Below are 15,289 nucleotides of genomic sequence, written 5' to 3' on the forward strand. Positions count from 1 at the left end.
CAAGCATTTCCCATTGGTTTCCAGATTACCAGAGCAGACAGATTTAACAAAAGATGTGGTGGGCTAGCCGACATTGCCAAAGATGGAATATCTATAAAAGCATCCTCATTAGGCACTTCACAGGACTGCGAACTGTTATCTTTTCAGATACAACTTTGTCCTAATGATTCCTGGAATGGCCTACTAATCTACTATCCACCCAAAGCTCAGGCCACTCTGGTGGACAAACTCACTCCTTATCTGGAAGCGAGCATCAGCTACGCAGATTATAGCTTACTAGGCGATTTTAATCACCACTTAGAGAACATTTTGGACTCTAAGAACACTGAACTCTTCGACACCATGTCAGGCTTGGGGATGGAACAACTGTTCCAAGAGAGTACTCATGTCGCTGGACATACTCTAGAAGGCATTTTCACATCCAACCCTAACATCAAAATACTGGCGGTACTATCAGTGGTGTGGTCAGACCACAAGGCCATTATATCTACCATCAAGGCCTCATCTCAGTGCAAGACAGGGAGCAACTTGTCAGCGACATACACCTACCGAGATTGGACCAAAAATTGACTCTGACCTCCTTCAGGCCTTACTATTGACAAATAAGCCTAATTTACAGGTCAAGATCAATCGGGCAGTACACAACATAACCTCTTGGATTACCAAGGCAACCAACACTATAGCACCTCTAAAAACGACTGTCTCAAGAAGGAATAAACCTTCCGAACCATGGTTTTCAGATAAACTTAGGAAACAAAAACAGCTCTGTAGGAGAACAGAAAAACAATGGAGGCAAAATTATAATAAAGATTTGAAAAAGGATTATGCACAGGTACTAGCCACCTATAAAAGATTAATTACAGAAGAAAAAAGTAATTGTTACACTACTAAAATGTTGGCTTCTAAAAACTCAAGTAAAGAGCTTTTTGCGGGGCGTGGCTTAGCGCTCGACGAGGATGGCGGCGTCCATGTGAGCCCTCCGTTGCTGCCGAGGTGAACGGGCGGTTCGCACATCTCTTTGGACCCGGAGACAGAGGTTTCAACTGTCGGAAAGCTCCAGGCATGCCTCGTCACCCTTCACGGAGCTTCATGTAGCTGCCTTCCTTCTTTATCATCGGATTTCTCGCAGGCCGTGGCTTCATGATGGCCGCGGCCGCCATTTTCTGATTGCGATTTTGAAGCACGTCTCACACGCGACGTTTCTCTACCTCCAGCTGCTTACCATGATGCCTTGCTCTCTTCTCTTCATACAAGGTGGGCCATTGCTCCATTTTACTGTACATCAATGACTTTCATGACTCCTCATCCTCATGCTGGCGCTATTTTTGTCTTCCTCAATTTTGGTGGGCATTTTGTGATTTCCGATGTCTTCTCTTTGGAATTTCTGCCTGTAACAGTCCTCCTACCTGCGTGACTCCATAGCTTTTGTTGGTTTTTCTTGTTATTTAGCGGACTTACTTCATAACCTTTGGCTCCTTGCTGTCTAGGAGGTCCGTGAGCTGGTTATTCTCCTCAGTGGTGGCTCGCATCTCATGGGTAGGATTACGACAGACTGTGTCAATAAGACCCCGAAACGCGCCTTTATCAAAAACTCCAAAGTGTTCTCCGAATTGGCTCAGTTAGAAGCCTCTCAAACACTTACCACCCATGAACCACAGTCTACAATGGAGCACTCCGCGCAGCCATCAGGAAAAGCCACCACCAAAAGGCTGGAAAAAGATCCTCCCTCACCATCTAATTCTACCTCGGCCATATCTATGGAATTGCTGCTGGAGGAGATAAGAGCCCTTCGTCCCTTCATGGAAGAAACTAGTGCTAAGCTACAAGTTCTAACTGATAACTGGTCGCAAATGGATGCTAGAGTCACGTCGGTGGAGCGGAGTGTCTCTTCTCTTCAAGAATCATCTGCCAAAGCTTCTCATATGCACCCACAGATTTCCTCTCTTCAAAAGCAGGTGGAGGATCTTGAGAATCAAAACAGACGTAATAACCTATGCGTCTACGGCCTGGTGGAGGGTTGCGAGGGGAGCGACCCCATTGCTTTCTTCAAATCTTTTCTCCCTAAACTCTTGCATTTACCAGAGGACACTGTGGTCAACATACAGTGGGCTCACAGACTTGGCCTGGCTTCTTCACCTACTTCCACTTCGTCGAGACCAAGAGGTGTAATTCTTTATTTCCTAGAATACACTGACCTTCTAAAAGTCCTCTCAGCGGCCAGAGCTTCTCCTCGTCTCACATGGTCAGGATCCTCCTTGTTTTTTGCGCAAGACTACGCTAAATCCACGGGCAGCCGTCGTAAAGCCTTCCTGGATATGAGATCAGACCTTCGCTCCATTGGTGCCAGATATGGTCTCTTTCACCCTTGCCTCTTTAAGGTTACCTACAATAACAAGACAACGACTTACGAGCATCCTGTACGTCTTCAGAGTTTCTTGAACTCTTGCCGAGCAGCTGACATGGATATCTCTGGCTCCTCCTCTTCCTTCCTCCCATGACTTTCTGAGTTGCTGATGTTTCTTCTAGTTAGCCTCTCTTAATTGTTACCCAAGTTTCACAGTTTACTTCACGTTCTTGTAAATCTTTTAAACATTTTATGCTGGCTTTGTTCCCGTCGCAATTTCCCCTGTCTGCCCTTCCCTTGTCTATTGTTTTTGATCATACAATCTCCCTGTTGCTCTTTATTGGTTCGTTCTCCTGATGTTTTTCTCATGTCTCCACAGATTATTATACATTACGTTCCGTGTTGTTCCCCCGGTTGGACGGCTCGCTGACCCTGGAAGTCTTGCCCTCTACAGTTGGCTCTACCCCCCCCCCTTCCCTCACGTCTGGTCTTCTTCCTGACTGTGCCTCCTCATTTTCCTTCCCTGTAAGTACGTTCTCCTTCCTTGTCTGGCATGTTTGCCTTTGCCCTCATCTCCTCTTCCCTGTCCTTCTCCTTATTTATCCTTTGCTCAAAGGTGTCATTTCTCCTTCACTAGTTTCAATTCTTCTGCTTCTTCTTCTCTTGTGTTTCTCCATTCATTCACTGGGCTCATCTCCCTTGTTCTTCTGTTTTTATGCATCTCTTTTTGCTGTTCTTCGTCTCCATCATTTACTCCTGTTCCTACGCTTCATATCTTGACATTTTCCTTCTCTATCTGCTTATAGGTGTTATTATTCTTTGCTAAGACTGTGTTTCTGTTCCCCTTTTTATGCTTCCACTGCATCTTTCACTTCCTAGCATATACTTATTTCTTTTTACTTTTTTCTTCTTTTTCACTCAAGATTTATCTACTTTCCCTTTCCTTGAATTCGACCCCATTGCCTACTTTTTCTTTCCTTCTTCTTTATCTTCCACAAACATTTCCTTCTTTTTTGCTCACTTTTTCTCATGGGCATTTTCTCTGAATTTGTTCATCATGTTTATTACAATATATTGTGTACACTATGTCATTTAAAATAATTTCATGGAATATTAAGGGTATTAATCTTCCAATCAAACGACAGAGAATTTTCTCTCACTTAGCTAAATTAAATGTTGATTTTACATTTTTACAAGAAACCCACCTTTCAGATGCGGAATCTGCAAAACTCAAGAGGGGGTGGGTGGGTGAGGTTTATTATTCTCAGGGTGATGGTAAACGCAATGGGCTGGCAATTTTATGTCGTAAGTCCCTATCCAACTCTTTGATTACTCAAGAGTCGGATACTGAAGGTAGATGGATACATGTTTGACTATCCCTTAGAGGTGTTCCAATTTCTCTCCTCAATGTCTATGCCCCCACTGGTGGTAACCCTATTTTTTGGAATGACATATCCCAACACTTCACTCGATTTGTTGACGACAATTTCATCCTAGCAGGAGACTACAACCAACCATTTGACCCTTTCATAGACAGGAACTCCGATGCCCCTTATATCCCCAACAAATCGCATTAAACTCTTTACTCAAGCTATTTACCAACACAAGCTCATTGACGCTTGGCGCCTCTGTAATCCGACATCAAAAGAGTTCACCTTCTATTCCCCTTCCCACCATTCTCAATCACGTATTGATTACATCTTTGTAACCCACAACATTGCTCAAACTCTCACTAATGCTGAAATCGGTCCAATTTTACTATCAGATCATGCCCCTGTTTTAATCAATGTCGATATACTCCCTGAAGCTGTTGGACCCAAAAGATGGCGCTTTAACTATACCCTTCTCTTGGATCCCAAGTTCATTACCTCCTTCACCACGTTTTTTGATGAGTTTGTTCTGTTTAATGATACTCCTTCCATCCCTAAGCATACCATTTGGGATTCCTTTAAAACTGCGGCAAGAGATTTTATAATTGGCTATGTGGCGAAAAAACGAAAAGCTGCTCGCAAATCTACTGGGCATCTCCTTCAAGACATCAAGAGATTGGAACACGCCTATTTTACTTCACACTCACAAGATAGTCTGACTGCCCTTGTTGCCGCTAAAATGAACTTTAACAAAAAATCTACTGAAGACGCCTCCTTGTATTTGTTGAAAGCTAGCGCAAAGTTTTATGGAGGCAGAAATAAAGCTGGGAAAATTCTAGCTAATTATTTGAAAGTCAAACATAACAAGTTGAACATTGAATCCATTTATGATACCAATTTCGATCTCAAGCACAAAGATGTTGACATTCTCACTGAATTTTCCCTTTTTTACAAATCCCTTTACTCCTCTGATACTCAACCATCTCCTCACTCTCTAGCACATGTTTTCTCTACTATTCAGAAACTTGAGCACTTTCCCCTTGATCTTTCTCACTTAGAATCTGATATTTCCCAGCGAGAACTGCTCACTGCACTCCAACACCTCAAAAAGGACAAGGCCCCTGGACCTGATGGTTTCACATTCAAATTTTTCCTCCATTTTTCAAAATGACTTATCCCAAAACTACACTCTCTCATAGACATATTCGTTGCCCTAGGCAGCTCCTCGGGCACCTTCTCCGACGCTCACATTTGCCTCATACCCAAAGAAGGGAAAGATGTCAAACACTGCAAAAATGACAGGCCCATTTCTCTAGTAAATATCGACTATAAAATATTCACTAAGTCGTTGGCGGCGCGACTAGACCTTTTGCTTCCTGACCTCTTGGGTGAAGAGCAGTCCGGATTCGTCAAGGGCCGATTTATCACTGATAACACTAGACTTTTGTTTCACGTTTTATTGAAATCCCCGCGTTTGCAACATTCCCTTGCAGCGATTGCCTTAGATGCCGAAAAGGCATTTGACAGGGTTGAATGGTCCTATCTATTTCACACCCTCTAATGGTTTGGTTTGGGTCCCAGATTTATTTCCTTGATTTCCCTACTATACTCTAATCCATGCGCGGCAGTATGCGCTAATGGCCTTGTTTCCTCCTTTTTTGATCTTGGTAGAGGTGTCCGTCAAGGCTGTCCTTTGTCCCCTTTTCTTTTCAACTTGGCTTTGGAGCCTTTCCTGTCCAAACTTCATCAAAATCCTAATATTCATGGTTTTCATGCCATGCACTCCCAAATTAAACTCGCTGCTTATGCAGATGATATCTTACTTTTCATCTCTAACCCCACTGAATCAATTCCCGCTTTCCTAGATGAAGTGCGGGATTACACTAAGATATCTGGCTATAAACTTAATAATGATAAATGTGAGATTCTCCCCTTAAAAAAGTTTACTTTCAAACCTGATTTTAGCGCTTCCAATTTTACATGGAGTCCTTCGCACATCAAATACTTAGGCTTGCACATTACCCCCTCTATTTCAGAAACGGTCTCTCTCTACTTGAATAAATGTATCCAAAAAATATCAGATTTAACAACCAGATGACACCCTCTTTACTTGTCTTGGTGGGGTCGCCTTGACACCATCAAGATGATGTTATCTCCCATAATCCTTTACACGATTTCTAATATTCCAATACCCATTTCTTCTAAATTTTTCAAGAAAATCAATTCGGTTTTGTCTTCCTTTTTATGGAGCAACAAAAAGTCTAGGATGTCCCTTGCTAGGCTAATACGCCCCAAATCAGAAGGTGGAGTTAATTTCCCAGACTTCCCAGCCTATCAAAAAGCATTCTTGCTGCAGCAAGCTTCCTTCTGGTTACAAGATCCCACTTCTCACTGCCCTCTATGGGCCAAAGTTGAACGCCTCTTTCTTTCCCCTTTTTCTTTGGCTGAATAAATTTCCTTTTCGCGCAAGCCTTCTTCACTTCCCACTTCCATTCACAAATTTACTACCAAACTACTTTTATCCTCTACTTCTCTTCCCCCTGCTACAATTGCTGTTTTTCTGAACTCCACTATTTGGCACAATGTACACCTATTGATTCATGACAAACCCTTTTACTGGAAGTCCCGGAGGCAAAAAGGTTTAATCTGGATTTCTCAACTATTTTCGCACTCTACCTTCCTACCTTTCTCAACTCTCTGCTCCTCCTTTCGACTTACCCACGTCCTTTGCCCACAAATATCTCCTACTTAAAGAGATGGTGATGGCAACTTACACTCGACTTTCACAAACACATACTCCCTTTGTGCCCCCCACCTCTGCTTCACAACTCCATTCCTTCTTGCGTACCACTTCCAAAGCTTCTACTATTTACAAGTACCTTCATACTAAAGACTCTGTTAGACCTAAGTCTAAGGTAGAGGAACAGTGGGAACATGACCTTGCCACATCTTGGTCGGTATCTTTGTGGGACAAGATATGGACTAAGATCCGCAAATCATCCAGAGTGGCGACCTTGACACAGTCCCTGTTCTCCATCTACAGTAGACTCCTTTTTACGCCATTTGACCTCAATAATCGGTTTTCTGCAACTCCAGACATATGCTGGTCTTGCTCCTCTTCACGTGCCACCTTATTTCACATGTTGTTCCTCTGCAAATCTGTTCATGACTTCTGGTTACAGGTATGGGATCATGTTAGACCTGGCACCTTGGCGTGAGTTTCCCTTCCACTTTTTGCTGTTGTGCCTCAGATGTTTTTGCTGGTGTCCGCTACTCAGGGCACTGCGCCACGGCCAACCCGTGCCGCAGTGCAAGTGCTCCCTACTGTAAAGTGTACATGTGATTGATATACCTGATTGGTTCATTGGATTTACTGTCAGTCCCCAGTAAAGTGCACCAGGAGTGCCAGGGCTTGTGAATGCCAATACTGCTAGTGGGCCTGCAGCGCTGGTTGCGCCACCCACAGAAGCAGCCTTAAAATGTGTCTAGGGTCTGCCATTGCAGAACCTGCGTGCAGTCTGGTACTGTCACCCTGGCTGGGCAAGTGCACACACTTGCCAGCCCCTAAACCTTCCCTTAACTTCATATTAGTCACCCCTATGGTAGGCCTGAGGGCAGGGTGCATTGTAAGTGTAAGGTAGAACATGCCCTGATGTGTGTGGCATGTTCTAATAGTGAATTACTGCCAAATTCGTTTTTCACTATTGTAAGGCTACCAGTTCCCTTCTAGGCCAGATGGGCTGCTGGAATTATTACACTCTATAATCCCAGCAGGCTCAGGGAACATGGTAGAAATTCATGTTTAGTATGCCTGAACTCAGAATAATAAAATACTTCTTTTAGTAAAGTTTATTTTAATATCCTGTGTTTGCAAATGCTACTTTTAGAAAGTTAGCATTTGCTTGCCTAACCATTTCAGCCCGCCTCTGCTTGGATGTGGATCTGACTGTCTGGTGTGTGTGAGTGACAGGGCTGGGAGTTGACAGGTAGTGATTAGCAGGAGGACCCCTTAATGGGTGGTGGGAGTTTCCCCTGAATGATGCATCAGGCTGTGCTCTGCCTCCACAATGCTGGCTCCGCCCTCCTGGGGAGCGACTGATGACTCAGCCTGCACCTGGCCCAGGAAGGACCGAAGCTTGTCAACAAAGTACTCAGGCCACTCCTGCCCTCTCAATGCCGGCTCCGCCTCCCTGGGGAGCGGCTGATGTGCCTGCCCTCACACTGAATACAGAAGTCATAAGTACCCACAACAAGTACTCAGAGACTGAAGCAGTTATGCAGAGGCCCCCCTGGCCAGTGAGAACAAAAGAAACTGTGTATAAAAGTAGGAGCCCTGCTCCTTGTAAATCAGAATCCTGTTTCACCACGAAGGACCTCTGCCCGACTAGAAGGAGAAGAGACGCTGGGAGAACTGGCCTGCTGCTTGCCTTGCTGAGAAAGGAGAGGAAAAGACTTGATGAGAAAAGACTTTGCTGCTTTGTGCTTAAACATTCTCCAAGGGCTTGACTGAGCTTGCCCCCTGACCTGAGCCACAGGACCATCTGGCTCAACCTGCCTCTGCTCGTCTGCCGGTAATTAACCGGGATATCTACTACTGCCGGAGCTGTGACTTTGGTGCCCCCCAGCCCCTCTCTGAGGCCGTGACCGACTGTGTCTCCTCGTCCCCGCCGAGGAAGAGCTCCGCTCCGTTGAGCCGCTCTCCCCCCGCTGAGGAGATCGCTGTGTTGACCGCCTGGAAGGCTCACTGCTGTGGTGCCCCCCAGCCCCTCCCTGAGGCCGTGACCGACTGTGTCTCCTCGTCCCCGCCGGGGAAGAGCTCCGCTCCGTTGAGCCGCTCTCCCCCCGCTGAGGAGATCGCTGTGTTGACCGCCTAAGAGGGCCCGCTGCTGTGCCTCACCCTCCCGCCAGAAATCCCCACCGGACGCAAACAGACCCAGGGGACAGACCTCCGACCTGGACGGACGCCTCGGGTGCCAGCCCCGCTCTGCCTGAGCCGCTGGGCACCTCGCCTTTGTCCCCGGAGGAAAGCCGCCACCGAGACCGTCAACGGGCTCGGGGCCCGCAACGTTTGTTTCTACCCTTGATTTTAGGGTTGCCAGCCTGCCTGCAAGGGCCCAGGAATTGTGAATATCACCCGCGGTGCGAGCCGCCCCTGTTCCGCTGACTCGCGCCGCTCTGTGTGCCTGCCTGCAGCTCCGCGCTGAGAAGAGCGCTCCAGCCCCTCCCGCTGGAATCCTTTAGCTGTCGGGGAGACGAGGCTGCAACCAGAGCCCCTGACCGAGTGACTGGGGCTGCGCTGGGTCCGTGGGCCTCCCCTCCACCTGGACAGCTCTGAGGTCGGTGTTTCCCCCCCGAGGGGGTCCCGCAGACCAGGAGGGCCATCAGCTGTCAGAGACCCGGCCGGGCCGATCGCGTCTCACGCGGGAAGCGTGAGACTTGGCAGGGCGTCGGGATTTCACCCGTCTAAAGCGCACCCGAGTGCAGAAACAAACAAAGAATCAAGAGAACATTGTGGAATACAACTTAAGAGAAGAACAGTGCATTTTTGAACTATAACTAAAAGAGAGCTTGCCTATTTACAACCTGTGGGCATACAGAACCGTTATTTGATCTTGTGATAAGTCTGACCTAAGAGATATATATATTTTACATAAAGAAGCGTATTTTTATATACTCACAGCCTGGTGTCCATTTGTGGGGGGATTGGTATATTTTACTGTGTGTGTGTCTACAAATGCTTAACTGACTAACGCCTGGAGAATCGCCTTGGCTGCTCACGCCACGCACCTAGAGGGTGAGCAAGGGTAATTCTGAAGGGTCATCCTTTGCCCTGACTTAGAGGAGAGGGTCCCTGCTTGTCACAAGTACCTACTTGCGCCAACCAGAGACCCCCAATTCTAACATTGGTCGCAGCGGTGAGGATTTGAGAATTTGCATTTGTAGTTTACATACAGTGAATTACTGATCACCACATAGGGAGAGCAGATCTATAACGCAGCCACAGGTTTCCAGTTCCTTTTTGCTAATTTTGTTGAGACATCTGCCATTACTGAAGCCATGCCTGGCTCACTTCCTGCCGGAAGAGCGCTCTCTACCTTCTCTGGAGCAGATGACATAGATTGGAGAGAGGGAGCCTTGAGGAGCTTAACCAATGACCAGCTGAAAGATCTCTGCACAAAATGCAGAATTGCCAAAGGTGGATTGAGCAACAAGACCCAACTCGTGACGGCGCTGAGAGCTTGGAGGGAGTCAAGAGATCCACAGACCCCGGTGGATATCATTCCACCAGATGGCGCTGGAGAGCCCCCCAGAGGCCTGTCACCAGAGGAGCTGGCAGACAGGGCCGCAGACAGGGCACATGCAATGGAGATGGCAAGATTAGCTGGGCAAATGGAAATGGAAAAACAAAAACTGGAAATGGACAAGCAAAGATTGGCCATGGAGGCACAGCAACGCCAGCTGGACCATGACCTGAGAATGAAGGAGTTGGATCAAAGAGGTTTGGGAACAGCTCCTTCTGGTGGCAGCACAACGCCGGTGCAGGTAGAGTCCAAGGTGTACATCCCCAAAGATATAGTTAAAGAATTCTTTAGGGGGGATGACATAGGACAGTGGTTTAGGGCATATGAGGTAGCCATGTCCTCCCACCGGGTCCCTGAGAAAGATTGGGGAGCGGGGTTGTGGGGAAGGTTCCTTAGCGAAGGGCGGGACACCCTGCTAGATTTGCCCACTGCAGAACAGATTTCTTATCCCCACATGAAAGAGGCCTTAATGACCAGGTATGGGCTTACCCCTGAATTATATAGACAGAGGTTCAGGGGGTGTGCAAAGCGTCCTGGGACTACGTATGTGGAGTATGTGAATTTTTTTTGCAGAGCCCTGGATGGTTGGGTGAAGGGTAACAAGGTGAATGATTTTCAAAGTCTCTTTGATTTAATTGCATGGGAGCACTTGTCTGATAACTGTTTTCCTGAGTTACGCCAGCACCTGATTGATAGCAAGCTGTCCAACCCGAGGAAGCTTGCTGAGGAGGCGGACCGCTGGCTCAGCACCAGGGTCCACAAGGGTCCAGTGGGAGACTCCGCCAAGGGTGGGCAGGGTCCCCAGCAGAAGAGTGGGGGGGACAGGGGTAAACAGAAAGGGTTCCCTAAAGGCCCCCAAAGTAATCCCCAAGGGAACCAGCAGAAGGGTTCTCAGCCTCCCCCACCCCCAAAGCAGAATGGGGCCCCGACAGGTAGACCTGTTCCAAAGGGGCCCTTCAATTGTTACAAATGTGGTGACCCGGGGCACATAGCCAGTGACCCCAAGTGTCGCCTGTTTGGAAAACCAGCACCCACTGGTGCTCCGCCCCGACAAGTGACCAGTGTTCACTTAGGAGAAGAAGTGATGGTCCCGGGGGGTGGAGATCCTGTTCAGATGACCCTAGTCTCACTAGGAGACAGTGAGATGGTCCCTACCAACTACCTGCCCTCTAACACTAAAAAATATGGGCAGGTGGTTACCATCAATGGTAAGAAAGCTGAGGCTCTTAGAGACACAGGAGCCAGTGTGACTGCAGTGAGGCATCACCTGGTGTCTCAAGAGCAGGTTGTACCCCATGCCTACTGTAGGGTTATCAATGCTGATAATTCAGAGAGTCAGTGTCCGATGGCTCAAGTTCCCTTCGAGTGGGGGGGGGGTCTCTGGTACTCTGCAGGTCTGTGTGAGGAACGCCATGCCTGTTGACTGTTTGCTAGGGAATGACTTGGAGGACTCCCCTTGGGAAAAGGTGGAGAAAACGACTCACCTGAAGATGGTGGGTCTACCTGACTGGGCGTGCGTGACCACCCGGTCAATGGCAGCCAGTAGGGGTGATCAAGAAGTCCTGGGACCTGAAGGAGAGGCCCAGGAACCGGCCTTAGGGAGAAGGCGCAGGGGGCGCGGGAAACTGGCCCCTCCTGTTCCCACGGTCCAGGAGGAAGCAGACCTTGAGGGGGATGCCCTGGAGCCTACAGGGGAACAGATTGCTGAACTGGGGGACCTGCCTGAGCTGACCCATTGGCAGCAAGAAGGAGGCCCCTCCAGGGAGGAATTCTGCAAGGAGCAGAAAGAATGCCCTTCTCTCGTGGGTATGCGGCAGCAGGCTGCAGACCAGGCCAATGGTGTTCAGGCCAAAACACATTATGTGTACTGGGAGAATGACCTCCTGTATTCCGAGCCTAAGACTGCTGAACCTGGGTCAGCCCGTGTGCTGGTGGTACCCCAGAAGTTCAGAGCCTTCCTACTGGGACTGGCTCATGATGTGCCGTTAGCAGGACATTTGGGGATGGACAAGACCTATGACAGGCTTGTCACCCACTTTTACTGGCCCCAAATGCACAAGAGCTCAGATGCTCATTGTAGGACCTGTCCAACTTGCCAGGCAAGTGGGAAGAGTGGAGGGAAGAACAAGGCTCCACTCCAACCATTCCCTGTAGTCAGTACTCCATTCCAACGAGTGGGTATTGACATTGTTGGGCCTCTGGACCCCAAGACAGCCATGGGCAACAGGTTCATCCTGGTCTTGGTGGATCATGCCACCCGGTACCCTGAAGCCATCCCTCTGAGGACAGTGACGGCCCCCGTGGTGGGGCGTGCACTAATGGGAATTTTCTCCAGAGTGGGGTTCCCTCTAGAGGTGGTGAGCGACAGAGGGACCAACTTCATATCCAAGTATATGAAGTCCCTTTGGCAAGAGTGTGGTGTGACCTACAAGTTCACCACACCTTACCATCCCCAAGGAAATGGGTTGGTTGAAAGATTCAACCGAACCCTAAAGGGCATGATCATGGGCCTGGAAGGTCCAATGAGGCGTAAGTGGGACGTCCTCTTACCATGCCTGCTCTTTGCATACCGCGAGGTGCCACAGAAGTCTCTAGGGTTCAGCCCCTTTGAGCTGCTGTATGGTCACCCCGTGAGAGGACCACTGAGTTTGGTAAAGGAAGGCTGGGAGCAATCTCCCAGGAAACCTCCCCAGAATGTATATAGCTACATGCTGGCCTTCAGAAACCAAACCAGGCGCTTCAGACAACTTGCTGAGGCAAATCTGGAAGCTAGCCAGGAGGAGATGAAGCGGTGGTACGACCAGAATGCCACTCTGGTAGAGCTTCAGCCTGGACAAGAGGTGTATGTCTTGGCCCCAGTGGAACCCTGTGCACTTCAGGATAAGTGGACAGGCCCATTTGAGGTTGTGGAGCGCAAGAGCTCAGTGACATACTTGGTGGACATGAAGACGCCCAGGAATCCTTTAAGGGTCTTACATGTCAACCGCCTCAAGCCCCACTTGAAAAGGTCCGAAGTGGGCATGCTGTTGGCCACTGATGATGGAATGGAAGAGGAGTCTGAGCCTCTTCCTGACCTCTTAGTGGCCTGTGAGAAAGATGGGTCAGTGGATGGAGTTAACCTCTCACCCACCCTGACCCCTGAGCAACAGGAAGACTGCCGCCAGTTGCTGGGGCAGTTTCCAGACCTGTTCTCCCTGGTTCCTAGTGTCACAGACTGGTGCGTCCATGATGTGGACACAGGAGACAGCTTACCTGTGAAGCATAAGGCTTACAGGGTAACTGACAGGGTCCGGGCCTGCATCAAGGAGGAGGTCTCCAAGATGCTTGCTCTTAGGGTGGTTGAGTCTTCCAGCAGTCCTTGGTCCAGCCCCGTGGTCTTGGTCCCAAAGGCTGCTGCGCCGGGAGCCACACCTGAACTCCGGTTCTGTGTGGACTACAGAGGACTCAATTCAGTCACCAAGACTGACGCGCACCCTATCCCCAGAGCGGACAAGCTCATTGATCGGCTAGGGGCTGCCCGGTTCCTCAGCACGTTTGATTTAACGTCTGGGTACTGGCAGATCGCCTTGACCGATGGGGCAAAGGAGAGGTCCGCATTCTCCACACCAGATGGGCATTTCCAGTTCCGGGTTATGCCATTTGGGATGAAGAATGCCCCTGCCACCTTTCAGAGGTTGGTCAACCAGGTGTTGGTTGGGCTGGATGAGTTCAGTGCCGCCTACCTGGATGACATCGCAGTGTTCAGTGGCACCTGGCCAGAACACCTGCGGCACCTCTGGGAAGTGTTGATGGCCCTGCGCAAGGCAGGCCTCACAATCAAGGCGAGCAAGTGCCAGATTGGGCAGGGTTCCGTGGTGTACTTGGGACACCAAGTGGGGAGTGGCAAGGTGGCACCCTTGCAACCCAAAATTGAGACCATCCTGGCTTGGGAACCCCCCAAGACCCAGACTGCAGTGAGAGCCTTCCTGGGGCTCACTGGGTATTACAGGAGGTTTGTCAAGGGCTATGGCACTATTGTGACCCCCTTGACAGAGCTGACTTCTAAGAAGCAGCCCAGGAATGTGATTTGGACTGACACCTGTCAGAAGGCTTTTGACACCCTGAAGACTGCCATGTGCACGGCACCCGTGCTCCTGGCTCCTGATTTCTCCAAGGAATTCATAGTGCAAACAGACGCTTCAGAGCATGGTGTAGGGGCTGTTCTCTCACAGATGACTGAGGAGGGCTGGGACCACCCTGTAGCCTTCATCAGTAGGAGGTTACTGCCACGGGAAAGTAGGTGGAGTGCAATAGAGCGTGAAGCATTTGCTGTGGTCTGGGCACTGAAGAAGCTAAGACCCTACTTGTTTGGGTCTCACTTCCGGGTTCAGACAGACCACAGGCCCCTCAGATGGTTGATGCAGATGAGGGGTGAGAACCCAAAACTGTTGAGGTGGTCCATCTCCCTACAGGGTATGGACTTTACGGTGGAACACCGCCCTGGCACAGATCACGCCAACGCTGACGGTCTGTCCAGGTTTTTCCGCCTTAGTGGTGTGGAACTCCCTGGGGAAGGGTAGTTCCCCCCACATTTCAGCTGGAGGGGACACGTGTTAGACCTGGCACCTTGGCGTGAGTTTCCCTTCCACTTTTTGCTGTTGTGCCTCAGATGTTTTTGCTGGTGTCCGCTACTCAGGGCACTGCGCCACGGCCAACCCGTGCCGCAGTGCAAGTGCTCCCTACTGTAAAGTGTACATGTGATTGATATACCTGATTGGTTCATTGGATTTACTGTCAGTCCCCAGTAAAGTGCACCAGGAGTGCCAGGGCTTGTGAATGCCAATACTGCTAGTGGGCCTGCAGCGCTGGTTGCGCCACCCACAGAAGCAGCCTTAAAATGTGTCTAGGGTCTGCCATTGCAGAACCTGCGTGCAGTCTGGTACTGTCACCCTGGCTGGGCAAGTGCACACACTTGCCAGCCCCTAAACCTTCCCTTAACTTCATATTAGTCACCCCTATGGTAGGCCTGAGGGCAGGGTGCATTGTAAGTGTAAGGTAGAACATGCCCTGATGTGTGTGGCATGTTCTAATAGTGAATTACTGCCAAATTCGTTTTTCACTATTGTAAGGCTACCAGTTCCCTTCTAGGCCAGATGGGCTGCTGGAATTATTACACTCTATAATCCCAGCAGGCTCAGGGAACATGGTAGAAATTCATGTTTAGTATGCCTGAACTCAGAATAATAAAATACTTCTTTTAGTAAAGTTTATTTTAATATCCTGTGTTTGCAAAT

The sequence above is a fragment of the Lissotriton helveticus genome, chromosome 7, assembly GCF_964261635.1.
Source record: "Lissotriton helveticus chromosome 7, aLisHel1.1, whole genome shotgun sequence".
NCBI classification, from domain to species: domain Eukaryota; kingdom Metazoa; phylum Chordata; class Amphibia; order Caudata; family Salamandridae; genus Lissotriton; species Lissotriton helveticus.